General features: G+C 47.4%; 1 protein-coding gene and 1 long non-coding RNA gene across 8 annotated transcripts in view; both read left to right on the top strand.

Annotated features, from left to right (window-relative positions):
* rbfox3a (RNA binding fox-1 homolog 3a) overlaps nucleotides 1-15149 on the top strand; it is an 867097-nt gene that overhangs the window by 610250 nt on the left and 241698 nt on the right. The gene's annotated exons all lie outside the window — the stretch shown is intronic.
* On the top strand, nucleotides 12186-13365 carry LOC140358025 (uncharacterized). The gene is made up of 3 exons (XR_011926686.1): nucleotides 12186-12355; nucleotides 12752-12795; nucleotides 13181-13365. It is a non-coding gene; the product is annotated as an uncharacterized lncRNA (long non-coding RNA).

Raw genomic sequence — 15149 nt, 5'->3', positions numbered from 1 at the left:
GTCAGGGGAAGCTGAAGCTACTGAGTGCTCCTCCTCTCTCCCTCCCCTCTCCTCCTCCCCATCTCCCTCCTCCTCTCCCCTCCTCCTCCTCTGCTCCTCATGTTTCAGTCGAGCTGAAGCTGCTGAGTGCTTTAGTTAAAACCTCGCCGACAGCACATTCGTAGTAATCCAAAAAGGTCGGGATAAATTACACTGCTTATTTCAGGGAAAAAGACGCGTAACCCGATTCTTCGCCGTCGTTTTTTTTCTCTCCTCCACCTTTTCTGACATCCGCTGTCACTTTACCGCCTCCCCTTTAAGACCGGGAGAGATCTGTCTAGATTAACTCCAGCGTTTCATCACCGCATTACAATAATTTGAGGTGTTTTATATTCCTAATGGCTTTTTTCCCCCTCAAAAAAGACACTAATGCGTTGGAGGGCCGTGTTGTTAAAATCAGAAATAGATTGGTTCATAATTTACATTTTCATTCCTCCTGTAAAACGTTTCAGCAGTTTCCGCCCGAGCCGCCACGTCAAAGTGTATTATTAGTGTCCGGCCTAATGTACTATTCATAATGCATAATGCCCCGTGCATGGGCCCCGTGCATGGGCCCCGTGCATGGACCCCGTACAGGCCGCGTGCATGTGCCCCGTGCATGTGCCCCGTGCATGGGCCCCGTACAGGCCACGTGCATGGGCCCCGTGCATGGGCCCCGTGCATGGACCCCGTACAGGCCGCGTGCATGTGCCCCGTGCATGGGCCCCGTACAGGCCACGTGCATGGGCCCCGTGCATGGGCCCCGTGCATGGGCCCCGTGCATGGGCCCCATACAGGCCGCGTGCATGGGCCCCATGCATGGGCCCCGTGCATGGGCCCCGTGCATGGGCCCCGTCAGGAAGGAGATTTTAGCGCTGGAGATTTTAGCGCTGGAGATGTTAGCCCTGGAGATGTTAGCGTTGGACATGTTAGCGCTGGAGATGTTAGCGCTGGAGATGTTAGCGCTGGAGATGTTAGCGCTGGAGGTGTTAGTGCTGGAGATGTTAGCGCTGGACATGTTAGCGCTGGAGATGTTAGCGTTGGAGATGTTAACGCTGGGCATGTTAGTGCTGGAGATGTTAGCGCTGGAGATGTTAGCGCTGGAGATATTAGCGTTGGAGATGTTAGCGCTGGACATGTTAGCGCTGGAGATGTTAGCGCTGGACATGTTAGCGTTGGAGATGTTAGCGCTGGACATGTTAGCGCTGGAGATGTTGGCGCTGGAGATGTTAGCGTTGGAGATGTTAGCGCTGGACATGTTAGCGTTGGAGATGTCAGCGCTGGAGATGTTAGCGTTGGAGATGTTAGCGTTGGAGATGTTAGAGTTGGAGATGTTAGCGTTGGAGATGTTAGCGCTGGACATGTTAGCGTTGGAGATGTCAGCGCTGGAGATGTTAGCGTTGGAGATGTTAGCGTTGGAGATGTTAGAGTTGGAGATGTTAGCGTTGGAGATGTTAGAGTTGGAGATGTTAGCGTTGGAGATGGTAGCCCTGGAGAAGTTAGCACTGGAGATGTTAGCGTTGGAGATGTTAGAGTTGGAAATGTTAGCGTTGGAGATGTTAGCGCTGGAGATGTTAGCGCTGGAGATGTTAGCGCTGGAGATGTTAGCGCTGGAGATGTTAGCGTTGGAGATGTTAGCCTTGGAGATGTTAGAGTTGGAGATGTTAGCGTTGGAGATGTTAGCGCTGGACATGTTAGCGTTGGAGATGTTAGCGTTGGAAACGGTGGAGAAACGCACTCTTTTAAGGCGGACACGGGACGGGCCTGATTAAAGGGCTTTGATGTCACGAGGCTCGTTAGTTAGCCGGAGTGCTGGATATTTTATTCATTACCGGAATTATTTGAAATTTTAAATTATGTTTCCATCGCTGTAAGAGGATCGCTGTGTGTGCTGCGGGCGACGCCGCTGTGAAAGTGGAGACGTGTCGAAAAGTGCGGGGAAAAGTGTGAGGAAGCGAGAAGGAAACGTCCGGAGAGTCATGAAAAGAAAGGGACGACTTTAGCCTCGATTACAGTGCAAACTTAATACCTTTCTATAATATATTTCCATCCAGTGTGTCATTATTCCTCACACTGACAAACACAATTCAAACACAATGACAGCGTCTCTATGACCACGGGATTCGTCTTACCACATAGTTGTTTCAGAACTGAGAATGCTGAAAAAACTGAAAGATCGTCACTTGCAGCAGTTCTCCAGCAGGAGAAGACGCCTGGTCTTTACTACTTTACTTTTTTTGCTTAATTACTTTAAATTAAAAGTGTTTAAAGTGTCTCATAGTGTTTTCAAATTTTCCAAAAAGTCTCTTTTTGTAGAATAAATATTGTCTTCTTTCCCTTCTCGAGCGAATCCCCTCAACGTGTGTCATTTTAACAGATATTATCGAACTGAAAAACAACTTTTCCAATGGGCGATATCTGTTTTTGCTCGTCATTTGTTATAAAATAAAAAGTTATGTCACGATCATCTCGACGGCTCTGAGTTTCAAAACTACAAGTTACCAAAAATGACACACATGTATTCAATATGTATTTAAACAAATATATTGATACATTTTTACTTCGTTTTGTATTTATTTTCTAGATTGATCGGCACAATCACCCTTCAAAAACATTCTTAAGCATTTAAAGTCGACTCCAAAGAGCATTTCACACCTGCCGCCGTCTCCTTGGCGACCAGGAGCGCTTGTTATTAACCTTTACACGTGAATATAAGGTTAAAGCGGAAGCCATTTTTTTGCCTCGCAGAAGAAGGTCTTGGGTTCAAATCCCCGAGCGTTTGGCGCTCGAGGGACAGCGCTCAAGGGACAGCGGTCGAGGGACGGCGGTCGAGGGACGGCGGTCGAGGGATGGCGGTCGAGGGATGGCGGTCGAGGGACAGCGCTCGAAGGACGGCGCTCGAGGGACGGCGCTCGAGGGACGGCGCTCGAGGGACGGCGCTCAAGGGACAGCGGTCGAGGGACGGCGGTCGAGGGATGGCGGTCGAGGGATGGCGGTCGAGGGACAGCGCTCGAAGGACGGCGCTCGAGGGACGGCGCTCGAGGGACGGCGCTCGAGGGACGGCGCTCGAGGGACGGCGCTCGAGGGACGGCGGTTGAGGGACAGCGCTCGAAGGACGGCGGTCGAGGGACGGCGCTCGAGAGTCCCCGTCTTTCTCTAAAATATTCACACGTTCATTCAAATCGTGATGAACAAAATTTGCTCAAACTGACATATCGTTGTATTTATTGGTTTGTAGCTGAGATGGTCGTCTTTGTGCGGGTCGTGCAGGGTTTGGGTCGAGCACCACCTTCGACCGCCTCTGACGCCGGAGGAGAAGGAGCCCGAGCGGCGCCGGGACAACACCACGCAGCCTCCGAAACCCAAACCGCGCCACCGTCTCTTCCACGCGGCGAGGAACTGTCTGGATATGTTAATTAATATTTAAGCCACCTTCGGCGTAGGCCGCGAGCGGCAGCGAAGGGGATTGTGTCGGCGCCGAGCTGTTAATCCCTCGAATTAGACGTTTAATAACAAGAAGCCATTTGTAGATTAGCAAAGATCAAGCCTCGCCACGCGCCGGTGTTCAATCGACTTAAACGCTCGCCGTTTTCATATCGCGGGGATGCAAAATGCGAAAAGCGCCTCGGCACGGCTTTGAGAAGTTAGACGAGGTAAAGTTTGAACAAAGTGACTGAACGCGATGCGATGACGCCGCGGGAAAGCGTGGCCGCGCAGGAGCTGTCCATGTTCGGCGCCAACTCCAAGCGTCTCTTATGATGTTTTTTTGGCAACGAAATGCGTTTCCGATCTCGTTTTTATGATTGAAATATACGTGTTTTATCAATAACAAAGTACTTACAGACGACACTTGGCGAACGCCCAAAGTATTTCTGGAAAACGTACAATTTGCACTAAACAAAACGATTTAAAAACGTTCTGTGTCTCAAAACTCCCATGAGCTGAGATCACGATGGCACTGAGCGATGGCACTGACCGATGGCACTGACCGCTGGCACTGAGCGATGGCACTGAGCGATGGCACTGAGCGATGGCACTGAGCGATGGCACTGACCGCTGGCACTGAGCGATGGCACTGAGCGATGGCACTGAGCGATGGCACTGACCGCTGGCACTGAGCGATGGCACTGACCGCTGGCACTGACCGATGGCACTGACCGCTGGCACTGACCGCTGGCACTGAGCGATGGCACTGACCGATGGCACTGACCGCTGGCACTGACCGATGGCACTGAGCGATGGCACTGACCGCTGGCACTGACCGCTGGCACTGACCGATGGCACTGACCGATGGCACTGAGCGATGGCACTGACCGATGGCACTGACCGATGGCACTGACCGCTGGCACTGACCGCTGGCACTGAGCGATGGCACTGACCGCTGGCACTGACCGATGGCACTGAGCGATGGCACTGACCGATGGCACTGAGCGATGGCACTGAGCGGTGAATGGATCCGAAACTTGTCAAATCTGTTGGTTTTACGAAAGCAGGAAGTGAATGTTGAGTAGATTTTAAACAAACGTAGGTCTGGACACTTGTTACGTTTTAGTCGTTTTAGTTTAAGAGCGAGTTGTTTCGCTTCACGCTTTTCTCGCCGTGACAAACGACTTCAGCGACATTTGAGTTCTGAACAATTGGTGACTTCATGAATATGTGCAGAGGATTTGACCAAGAGGAGATTTAATTATGTTTAGAAAGAGATAAACTGAAGTACCGTATTTTCCGAACTATAAGTTGCACCTTTTTTCATAGTTTTGGCCGGGGTGCGACTTATACTTATATTTATACTTATACTTCGGAGCGACTTATATTGATATTATTTGTTATTTTCACACTTGCAACTGCATTTCATACTCTATTATGCATTTTTTGGCTGGTGCAATTTATACTGCGGAAAATACGGTAATTGTGAAACTATTGATGCTTTATTTGTAGCGTTGTTGGCCTTAAACTTGCTCTGGAGTAACTTTGCTTTTGCTCGTGTTCTTTAACCTTCAATAAACATAAATAAATGATTTGAAAACCGCACAGGACTGTCTCTGAGTCAGGCGTTCCCCGCATCAGGATTTGGTGTTACACAAGGAAAATCTGGGTTTTGTGGTCGATTTAAGGAGGTTTTAGCTTTTGAAGTTCGGCTTTCTCGAAGTTTCAACAACAACAAAAAACCTTGAATTTGCATTTTGAGTAATTGAGTCACTTTAGTTTGAGTTTTTGACCCATTTGCAGCGGATGAGTAAGTTTTTTGCAGAGACATTTGCATTTTTTCTTTCTTTATCAAAATGATTTGAATAGTTAAAAACGGAATTCCACGTCATTTCGCCAAAATCTGTTAAAATATTCACACCATATGAGCCCGAGTCGTGTCAAAGCGACGCTCGTGATGAAGCCTGCGTTTGTCCTCGTTCCCCGCGCTGCGTCTCGCTTAGCGCGTATTAGCTGCGACCGGCGCGCGCGGCCCGCTTTAAACATGCATGATGACCCGCATAAAATGTTGATGTTGAATAATCAGACGCATCACAAGGGCCAAAAAATAGGTCACTTTTTGTACGAACGAAAAGGCGGATGTTTTATTTTTTTTTTTTTACCATTTTTTTTTCTCTTGACATTATTTCCTGCTCTTTTAGTTTCGGGGCAGAACTTTAGCGCTCAGCAGCAGCCGGCGGGTTTGGTGCAGAGTCGACAGAGGTGGTCACGGTTCAGTCTGGGGCTCCGTGTTGCTAGCACTAGCCACACGTGCTAAATAATTCACATTCTACTTGAGAATTCTCCGGAACGGACTCGCTGCTGCCATTAGACACTCGGGCTGCCAGCGCTTCTGCTCTTTTTCTTTTTTACCCTTTTCATGACTTGTTTAACTCTCTCAAAAAACCTCCTACAAAATAAAGTGTTGTTTTTTTAGGGAAACTTGAAGGTGTAACTTTTGTTTTGAAGGGTCCACTACACCGCCTGCTTGTCGCCGTGGAGATTTTTGTGGTATTTACGGTTTGCCTGGAATGTTTCCCGGTCTGGCATTGAACGTGTCTCCATTGATACAAGGGACAGGTCAGATCTGTGGAGAGGCGAGCCCACTAGTGAGAATCAATGTTTGTCAAAGACTGTTTAAATTAAAAATTCTAAACACAGACATGAATTCTAAATGTGTTTTATTTTTTGTTTTGTTACTTCTAACTACATTTATGGATTGCGTTTACAGTATTTGTTGTTATGATTCATTTTGAAATCCTTTTTATAAAGAATATCCCACTAAACGTGTGTGTGCCAGGTCTAAATGTGACTTTAGTTGGTGGAATACTCCTGATTATAGTATAGTTTTAAATTAATAAAATAGCAAATATATTTAAAATGACAGAAGTAAACCAAAGATGATGTTCAAATGTTTGGCACAATTTACAGCAAACATAATTTTCCCACAGTTTAACCAAAATAAAGGTGTTTTCATCATAAATCTGTATAAAGAAAATCATAATATGTGACATTAGAGGAGTTTTGGTGTATAACATTGTTGCTTGGTAACAGTCATGGAATGTGCTGAGTGTTGATGTCACGTTTTTACAAACAGGAAGTGAAATTATAAACCTAAATAAAACTGTGTGAACGTTTCAGCAAAAATATTTTAGTCAAACTGGTCCAAACCGTCGTAGGCAGGTTAATAACTCAATTTTGGTGAGATTTATGATATTTTTAATGTTGTTTTTCACGCTCTAAAGCATCTGAGCCTTCTAGATCTCGACTTGTTGAGTCCGACCGTCGCTTGTTGCCGTCGCCGGGGCTTGTTGCAGTGCAGGGGTCAGCTCGATGCAGGGGTCGGCTCGATGCAGGTTCACGGCTGATCCCGTTCATAACAGCGGTCTGCATGCATAAGGCGCCGGCGTTTCCACAGACTTCAGCAGATTCTGTCCAACTCGTTCTCCACCTCTGGATTTCTCTCTTCTTCTTTTTTTTTCCCCTCCGCGAGACGCCTCTTTGACAATGTCTGCCTCATCCAAAATGCATGAGCGCGTGTGGATCGATACAGGCCCTTTAATCTCAGCGCACAGACAGCTCCTGCACTGCTGCCACTGCTGCAGACCACATCAGAGCCGGAGAGGGGGCCACCAGGGTCCGGCAGCAGGCTCCAGCAGCAGCGCCGGGCTCCAGCAGCAGTACCAGGCTCCAGCAGCAGTACCAGGCTCCAGCAGCAGCAGCAGCAGCAGTACCAGGCTCCAGCAGCAGTACCAGGCTCCAGCAGCAATACCAGGCTCCAGCAGCAGCAGCAGCAGCAGCAGCAGCAGCAGCAGTACCAGGCTCCAGCAGCAGTACCAGGCTCCAGCAGCAATACCAGGCTCCAGCAGCAGCAGCAGCAGCAGCAGCAGCAGCAGCAGCAGCAGCAGCAGCAGCAGCAGTACCAGGCTCCAGCAGCAGTACCAGGCTCCAGCAGCAGCAGCAGCAGCAGCAGCAGCAGCAGCAGCAGCAGCAGCAGTACCAGGCTCCAGCAGCAGTACCAGGCTCCAGCAGCAATACCAGGCTCCAGCAGCAGCAGCAGCAGCAGCAGCAGCAGCAGTACCAGGCTCCAGCAGCAGTACCAGGCTCCAGTAGCAGCAGCAGCAGCAGCAGTACCAGGCTCCAGCAGCAGTACCAGGCTCCAGCAGCAGCAGCAGTACCAGGCTCCAGCAGCAGCAGCAGTACCAGGCTCCAGCAGCAGCAGCAGCAGTACCAGGCTCCAGCAGCAGTACCAGGCTCCAGCAGCAGCAGCAGCAGTACCAGGCTCCAGCAGCAGTACCAGGCTCCAGCAGCAGTACTAGGCTCCTGCAGCAACGCCAGGCTCCAGCAGCAGCAGCAGCAGCAGCAGCAGCAGCAGCAGCAGCAGTACCAGGCTCCAGCAGCAGTACCAGGCTCCAGCAGCAGTACTAGGCTCCTGCAGCAACGCCAGGCTCCAGCAGCAGCAGCAGCAGCAGCAGCAGCAGCAGCAGCAGCAGCAGCAGCAGTACCAGGCTCTAGCAGCACTGGGAATTTGAATGTCTTATTGCCAGCTAAATAAGTAAAAAAGTGAAATAATGAAAGTGATCTGAACCCAAAAAAATATTTCAATTTTAGAAATAACAAAAAGAAGAAAAAAAAAGGAAGAAAAAGAAAACATAAATAGCAAAAATTATTTCAATCTGGAAAGACTCAAGCTGACAAAAATAAATTTGTTTCAAATGAATGTGTTATCAAAGCGGGGTCAGCCCTATAATCCCCGGCACCGCTGTTCCCCGGGGTACCTCCAATCGTGAAAGGTACCGATGTTCCCCGGCAGCGGACACTATTGTTCAGTCCCGCTGTACGAACGCACCCATTAAAGCTGGAACACAGAATAATGTTCAAATTCAAACGAGATTTCCCCCGGAGTCTAGACCCTTGTGGATGAAGTGATGATAATGCAGACGAGAGAACATAAACTTCTCTCACTGATGCACGAGCTGAGGAGGAGGAGCCTGCATCACACGAATAATAATAATGATGTCCAAAATGTGCCGTTCAAACTTTACTGGATTTGAGGCCCAGAAAGTCCCAAAAAGAGCTTTTTTTTTGCCATGAGCGAGACGAGGGTTATTACTCATGCTGTTGTAGCTTTGTCGAGTCCACTGCACCATCTTCTGCTGCTGTTGCTGCTGCTGCTGCCGCCGCCGCCGCCGCCGGAGCCCGATACATAAAACATCCTCCGACGGGACAGCGCCGCACCGGGAGCCCAAACCCGCTCCTGCTTTCAGCACCACCAAGCGCCTCTCGCAAAGAACCAAACGCAGCACGAGAAGTGACAGAAACGAGCATCGGAACCACGCCGAGATTAAAGACGTTACATCGAGTTGTCCTGATCCTGGGCTGTTTGAGTGTTTTTGTTCGGTGTGAAACATAAAGGGAGTGCGATTAAAACGCACGGATGAATTGTTGAAAAATCTTAACGTGAAATTAAATGATTGCCTCGTTTGGTGATATTTTTACTTATTAATCACCAGTCGAGTGGCAATTTGTGACGAAAATAGAAAATGACACAAAATCAAAAAGTTCTAAAAAACGATTCCTCTCACCAATCAAAAACACGCAGAACCTGATTATTCTTTTACGATAATAAAGGTGTGTTTTATTTCGTTTTGCAAATTCTTTGACAGGTTTTGACGTTTTCTTCGCTCGAACGCCAGAATCTTTGAAGAAAGTCGAGTTTTCTTCGCTTGTCTTGTTCACGAGGTCCTCTTCCCTGAACACTCACAAATCTCTATAAACCAGGCATGTCCAAACTACGGCCGGGGGACCAAATGCGGCCCTCAGACCAATTCTTGTTGGCTCCTGCTTCCTGCAAAGTTGGTCCAAACAACAAAAAGCATCAAATGTTACTGTACAATTGGGGAAAACTCAGGCATTTTGACGTTATACCAACAAAATAGTAATGTTCGAAGTCTTATTAAAGATGGAGGCAGCGAAACTGAATGATTGTGTGTCATTGTGGGCTGTTTGTGTCATTGTGGGTCGTCTGTGTCATTGTGGGCTGTTTGTGTCATTGTGGGTCGTCTGTGTCATTGTGGGTTGTTCGTGTCATTGTGGGTTGTTTGTGTCATTGTGGGTCGTCTGTGTCATTGTGGGTCGTCTGTGTCATTGTGGGCTGTTTGTGTCATTGTGGGTCGTCTGTGTCATTGTGGGCTGTTTGTGTCATTGTGGGTCGTCTGTGTCATTGTGGGCTGTTTGTGTCATTGTGGGTCGTCTGTGTCATTGTGGGCTGTCTGTGTCATTGTGGGTTGTTTGTGTCATTGTGGGTCGTTTGTGTCATTGTGGGCTGTTTGTGTCATTGTGGGTCGTCTGTGTCATTGTGGGCTGTTTGTGTCATTGTGGGTCGTCTGTGTCATTGTGGGCTGTTTGTGTCATTGTGGGTCGTCTGTGTCATTGTGGGCTGTCTGTGTCATTGTGGGTTGTTTGTGTCATTGTGGGCTGTTTGTGTCATTGTGGGTCGTCTGTGTCATTGTGGGCTGTTTGTGTCATTGTGGGTCGTCTGTGTCATTGTGGGCTGTTTGTGTCATTGTGGGTTGTTCGTGTCATTGTGGGTTGTTTGTGTCATTGTGGGCTGTTTGTGTCATTGTGGGTCGTCTGTGTCATTGTGGGCTGTTTGTGTCATTGTGGGTCGTCTGTGTCATTGTGGGTCGTCTGTGTCATTGTGGGTTGTTCGTGTCATTGTGGGTTGTTCGTGTCATTGTGGGTCGTCTGTGTCATTGTGGGTTGTTCGTGTCATTGTGGGTTGTTTGTGTCATTGTGGGTCGTCTGTGTCATTGTGGGTTGTTCGTGTCATTGTGGGTCGTCTGTGTCATTGTGGGTTGTTCGTGTCATTGTGGGTTGTTTGTGTCATTGTGGGTCGTCTGTGTCATTGTGGGTTGTTCGTGTCATTGTGGGTTGTTTGTGTCATTGTGGGTTGTTTGTGTCATTGTGGGTTGTTTGTGTCATTGTGGGTTGTTTGTGTCATTGTGGGTTGTTTGTGTCATTGTGGGTCGTCTGTGTCATTGTGGGTTGTTCGTGTCATTGTGGGTCGTCTGTGTCATTGTGGGTTGTTTGTGTCATTGTGGGTTGTTCGTGTCATTGTGGGTTGTTTGTGTCATTGTGGGTTGTTTGTGTCATTGTGGGTTGTTCGTGTCATTGTGGGTTGTTTGTGTCATTGTGGGTTGTTTGTGTCATTGTGGGTTGTTTGTGTCATTGTGGGTTGTTTGTGTCATTGTGAGTCGTTTGTGGCCTTCTGCTCCGTATAAGTTTGGGTGAAAACAGTTCGGACGCGTCTGCCATAAATCATCGCCGGACTCACTCTGCTCACAGTGACACGCCTCCGTTAGCATAGCAATGACACGCCTCCGTTAGCATAGCATCCACGCTTCATTTATTCACGTTTTCCTTCTGTCTGACAGCAGAGGGCGCACCGACTCCTACACCTCCCTTTGTGCAGTTTGTAAAGTGTGTTTCACAAATTGACTTTATTTTAGATCCTGTGAAACACTAACGACCAAACACGCATTCAAAAGACAATTAAAGCCACACAAATGCACAGAACGTCGCCTTAAATGTATGTACTCTCCCACTGCCGCGACCAATTAAAACATGCAACACTTTCACTGTTTAAATCATGTTTTTCTAAACCTATAAAAGTATATTTTCAGACCAGCCTCTTCCACAAAACCTGCAACCTATAAATCGCAGTTGGTGCCGCGCAATGCTCAGCTTAAGACAACAATCTCCTGCATTATTCATGATATTTGCCATTTGTGCTCACATTTCATATGCAGAAAGGGACATTTTTGTGTGCGCTATAAGAGCAATGAGGCTAATTAGCTAAATCGTGTTTTATGTATGGTTAACGCCTATAATTTGTGTTTTAATGCGCTTTTTGTCCCCTGAATATTGGCCGTTTATGACCTCTGGAGCTCCTGCCACCGGGTTTTTCTCCTCCTCGTAGAAGCTCCATTGTTGTTGTCCACAAACTATTAAAAATACATGAGCGCCACTGTGCTGCACTGCGTCACGCCTTCGCCCGGAACACACGCGCCGCGCCGGGTTCGGGCGAAAGTGCAGAGGCGACAGATGCGGGGGGCTCTTTTTGAGGGGCCCTCGTGCCCCGTAGACCTCGTGTTTATCCCTAAAACGGAGGAACTGGCGCCGACTTTTACCGAGTTTGACACGCGCCGAGGAGCGAGAGCGAGCGAGGGGCGAGCGAGGGGCGAGCGAGGGGCGAGCGAGGGGCGAGCGAGGGGCGAGCGAGGGGCGCGTTTAAACATTTATGTACGGCAGACGGTGGAAGTGGAGATGATGTGAAGATAAGGTGGAGATGATGTGAAGATGAGGTGAAGATGAGGTGGAGATGATGTGGAGATGAGGTGAAGATGAGGTGGAGATGATGTGAAGATGAGGTGGAGATGATGTGAAGATGAAGTGGAGATGATGTGAAGATGAGGTGAAGATGAAGTGGAGATGATGTGAAGATGATGTGAAGATGAAGTGGAGATGATGTGAAGATGAAGTGGAGATGAGGTGGAGATGATGTGAAGATGAAGTGGGGATGACGTGGAGATGATATGAAGATGAAGTGGAGATGAGGTGGAGATGATGTGAAGATGAGGTGAAGATGAGGTGGAGATGATGTGGAGATGAGGTGAAGATGAGGTGGAGATGATGTGAAGGTGAAGTGAAGATGATGTGAAGATGAAATGGAGATGATGTGAAGATGAAGTGGAGATGAGGTGGAGATGATGTGGAGATGATGTGAAGATGAAGTGGAGATGAGGTGGAGATGATGTGGAGATGAGGTGGAGATGAAGTGGAGATGAGGTGGAGATGATGTGGAGATGAAGTGGAGTTGAGGTGGAGATGATAAGAAGATGAAGTGGAGATGAGGTGGAGATGATGTGGAGATGAGGTGGAGATGATGTGAAGATGAGGTGGAGATGAGTTGGAGATGATGTGAGGATGAAGTGGAGATGATGTGAAGATGAGGTGAAGATGAGTTGGAGATGATGTGAGGATGAAGTGGAGATGATGTGAAGATGAGGTGGAGATGATGTGAAGATGAAGTGGGGATGAGGTGGAGATGATATGAAGATGAAGTGGAGATGAGGTGGAGATGATGTGAAGATGAAGTGGAGATGAGGTGGAGATGATGTGAAGATGAGGTGGAGATGATGTGAAGATGAAGTGGAGTTGAGGTAAAGATGAGGTGGAGATGATGTGGAGATGAGGTGAAGATGAGGTGGAGATGATGTGAAGATGAAGTGGAGATGATGTGAAGATGAGGTGGAGATAATATGAAGATGAAGTGGAGATGGGGTGGAGATGATGTGAAGATGAAGTGGAGATGAGGTGGAGATGATGTGAAGATGAGGTGGAGATGATGTGAAGATGAAGTGGAGTTGAGGTGAAGATGAGGCGGAGATGATGTGGAGATGAGGTGAAGATGAGGTGGAGATGATGTGAAGATGAGGTGGAGATGATGTGAAGATGAAATGGAGATGAGGTGGAGATGATAAGAAGATGAGGTGGAGATGATGTGAAGATGAAGTGGGGATGAGGTGGAGATGATGTGAAGATGAGGTGGAGATGATGTGAAGATGAAATGGAGATGAGGTGGAGATGATAAGAAGATGAGGTGGAGATGATGTGAAGATGAAGTGGGGATGAGGTGGAGATGATGTGAAGATGAAGTGGAGATGAGGTGGAGATGATGTGAAGATGAAGTGGAGATGATGTGAAGATGAAGTGGAGATGAGGTGGAGATGATGTGAAGATGAAGTGGAGATGATGTGAAGATGAGGTGGAGATGATGTGAAGATGAAATGGAGTTGAGGTGGAGATGATAAGAAGATGAAGTGGAGATGAGGTGGAGATGATGTGAAGATGAGGTGGAGATGATGTGAAGATTAAGTGGAGATGAGTAAAAGTACAGATGTCTTCTTCATTTTAGTCCAGTTGAGTCGTGAGATCAGAACGTTTTCTGGTATCGGTCTGATATGTGACGGTTAATAGTGTATTTACTGTAATATCTTATAATCCACAAACAAAAATAACAATAACAAAACACTTTAGACTGAAAAGTGACTCATTTATTTCCATTATTTGCTTTGGTAAATCGAGCTTCACGAGAGAAAAAGAAAGAAAAGTATGAAGAAAATGAAACAATTCCTTTGCAGCTTTCATGAGTGAATAACGACCTTTACCTGCTTCATTCTGTCCCAAATCTGACTTGATGAAATCCCAGTCTCCGTCAAAGCGACTTTTAATTTTACAGCACCATTAACTCCCCAGACGCTTCCCTCTCTTTACAAACGAGCTGCCGCGATGATTGAATTATTTATACAAGACATTCGGTCCAAAACTATTAAATCCAACTGCATTTAATTGTACTTTTTCTCACTTATGCGGAATAATTAGCTTCTATTAGTTAATTACTTTGCGCCTGGAGCGATGGCCGTGATTCATCTGTAATAAACAAGGGGATATATGTCCGGGAAACGTGGATTTGCTGCACCTGAAGACGAGATTGTGCGCATATTTAAGAGCCCGTTTGGCTTTAGGGGAAACACAGAATCTGATGGATCTGAGGAACACTGCAAAAAGCATTTAGAAGTAAGTCGGTTAAAATTAGTTTATACCACTTTAATCTGCATTTCTTTGCTTTTAATTCGATTTTTGCAGTTGTTTATATTTTATGCCGTTCAGGATTTTTCTCTTACATTATTTCAATTACATTATTTCAATCAAAAAACAAAACTGCATTATGTGAGTTTAGTTTAACATTTCACTTCAGCTTCCCTTATTTAATCTTTATTGTTATTAGAATTATCTATATAGAATATTCTTACACCAATTCTACTATAAAAAAAAATACTAATAAAAAAACTTGTTAAAACAACTCAAAACAAGATAAATAACATAAAATCCCTTCAGCGATAAATGCAGGTGTCATTCTCCCCCTGCTGGAGGACTTTGGCATTGCCCTCCCGCTGCCGCACTTTTTATGCCATTTCTTTTGTTTACTGGGGACGTATGGAAGACGGTTGAGGCGTTTGTGTCGAGGCGTTTGTGTCGAGGCGTTTGTTTGTCGAGGCGTTTGTGTCGAGACGTTTGTTTGTCGAGGCGTTTGTGTCGAGGCGTTTGTGTCGAGGCGTTTGTGTCGAGGCGTTTGTGTCGAGGTGTTTGTGTCGAGGCGTTTGTGTCGAGGCGTTTGTTGCTGCGTTTGTCGAGGCGTTTGTGTCGAGGCGTTTGTGTCGAGGCGTTTGTGTCGAGGCGTTTGTGTCGCGGCGTTCTTACGGTGTTTGTCGCTGCGTTTGTGTTGAGGCGTTTGTTGCTGCGTTTGTCGAGGCGTTTGTGTCGAGGCGTTTGTGTCGAGGCGTTTGTGTCGAGGCGTTTGTGTCGAGGCGTTTGTTTGTCGAGGCGTTTGTGTCGAGGCGTTTGTGTCGAGGCGTTTGTGTCGAGGCGTTTGTGTCGAGGCGTTTGTGTCGAGGCGTTTGTTTGTCGAGGCGTTTGTGTCGAGGCGTTTGTGTCGAGGCGTTTGTGTCGAGGCGTTTGTGTCGAGGCGTTTGTGTCGAGGCGTTTGTGTCGAGGCGTTTGTTTGTCGAGGCGTTTGTGTCGAGGCGTTTGTGTCGAGGCGT

The sequence above is a fragment of the Eucyclogobius newberryi genome, unplaced genomic scaffold, assembly GCF_026437365.1.
Source record: "Eucyclogobius newberryi isolate DKJ021-1_F unplaced genomic scaffold, fEucNew1.0.hap1 SCAF_13, whole genome shotgun sequence".
Classification (NCBI taxonomy): Eukaryota; Metazoa; Chordata; class Actinopteri; order Gobiiformes; family Gobiidae; genus Eucyclogobius; species Eucyclogobius newberryi.
Note: the sequence above shows the minus strand (reverse complement) of the source record. Positions and strands in the feature narration are given on the sequence as shown.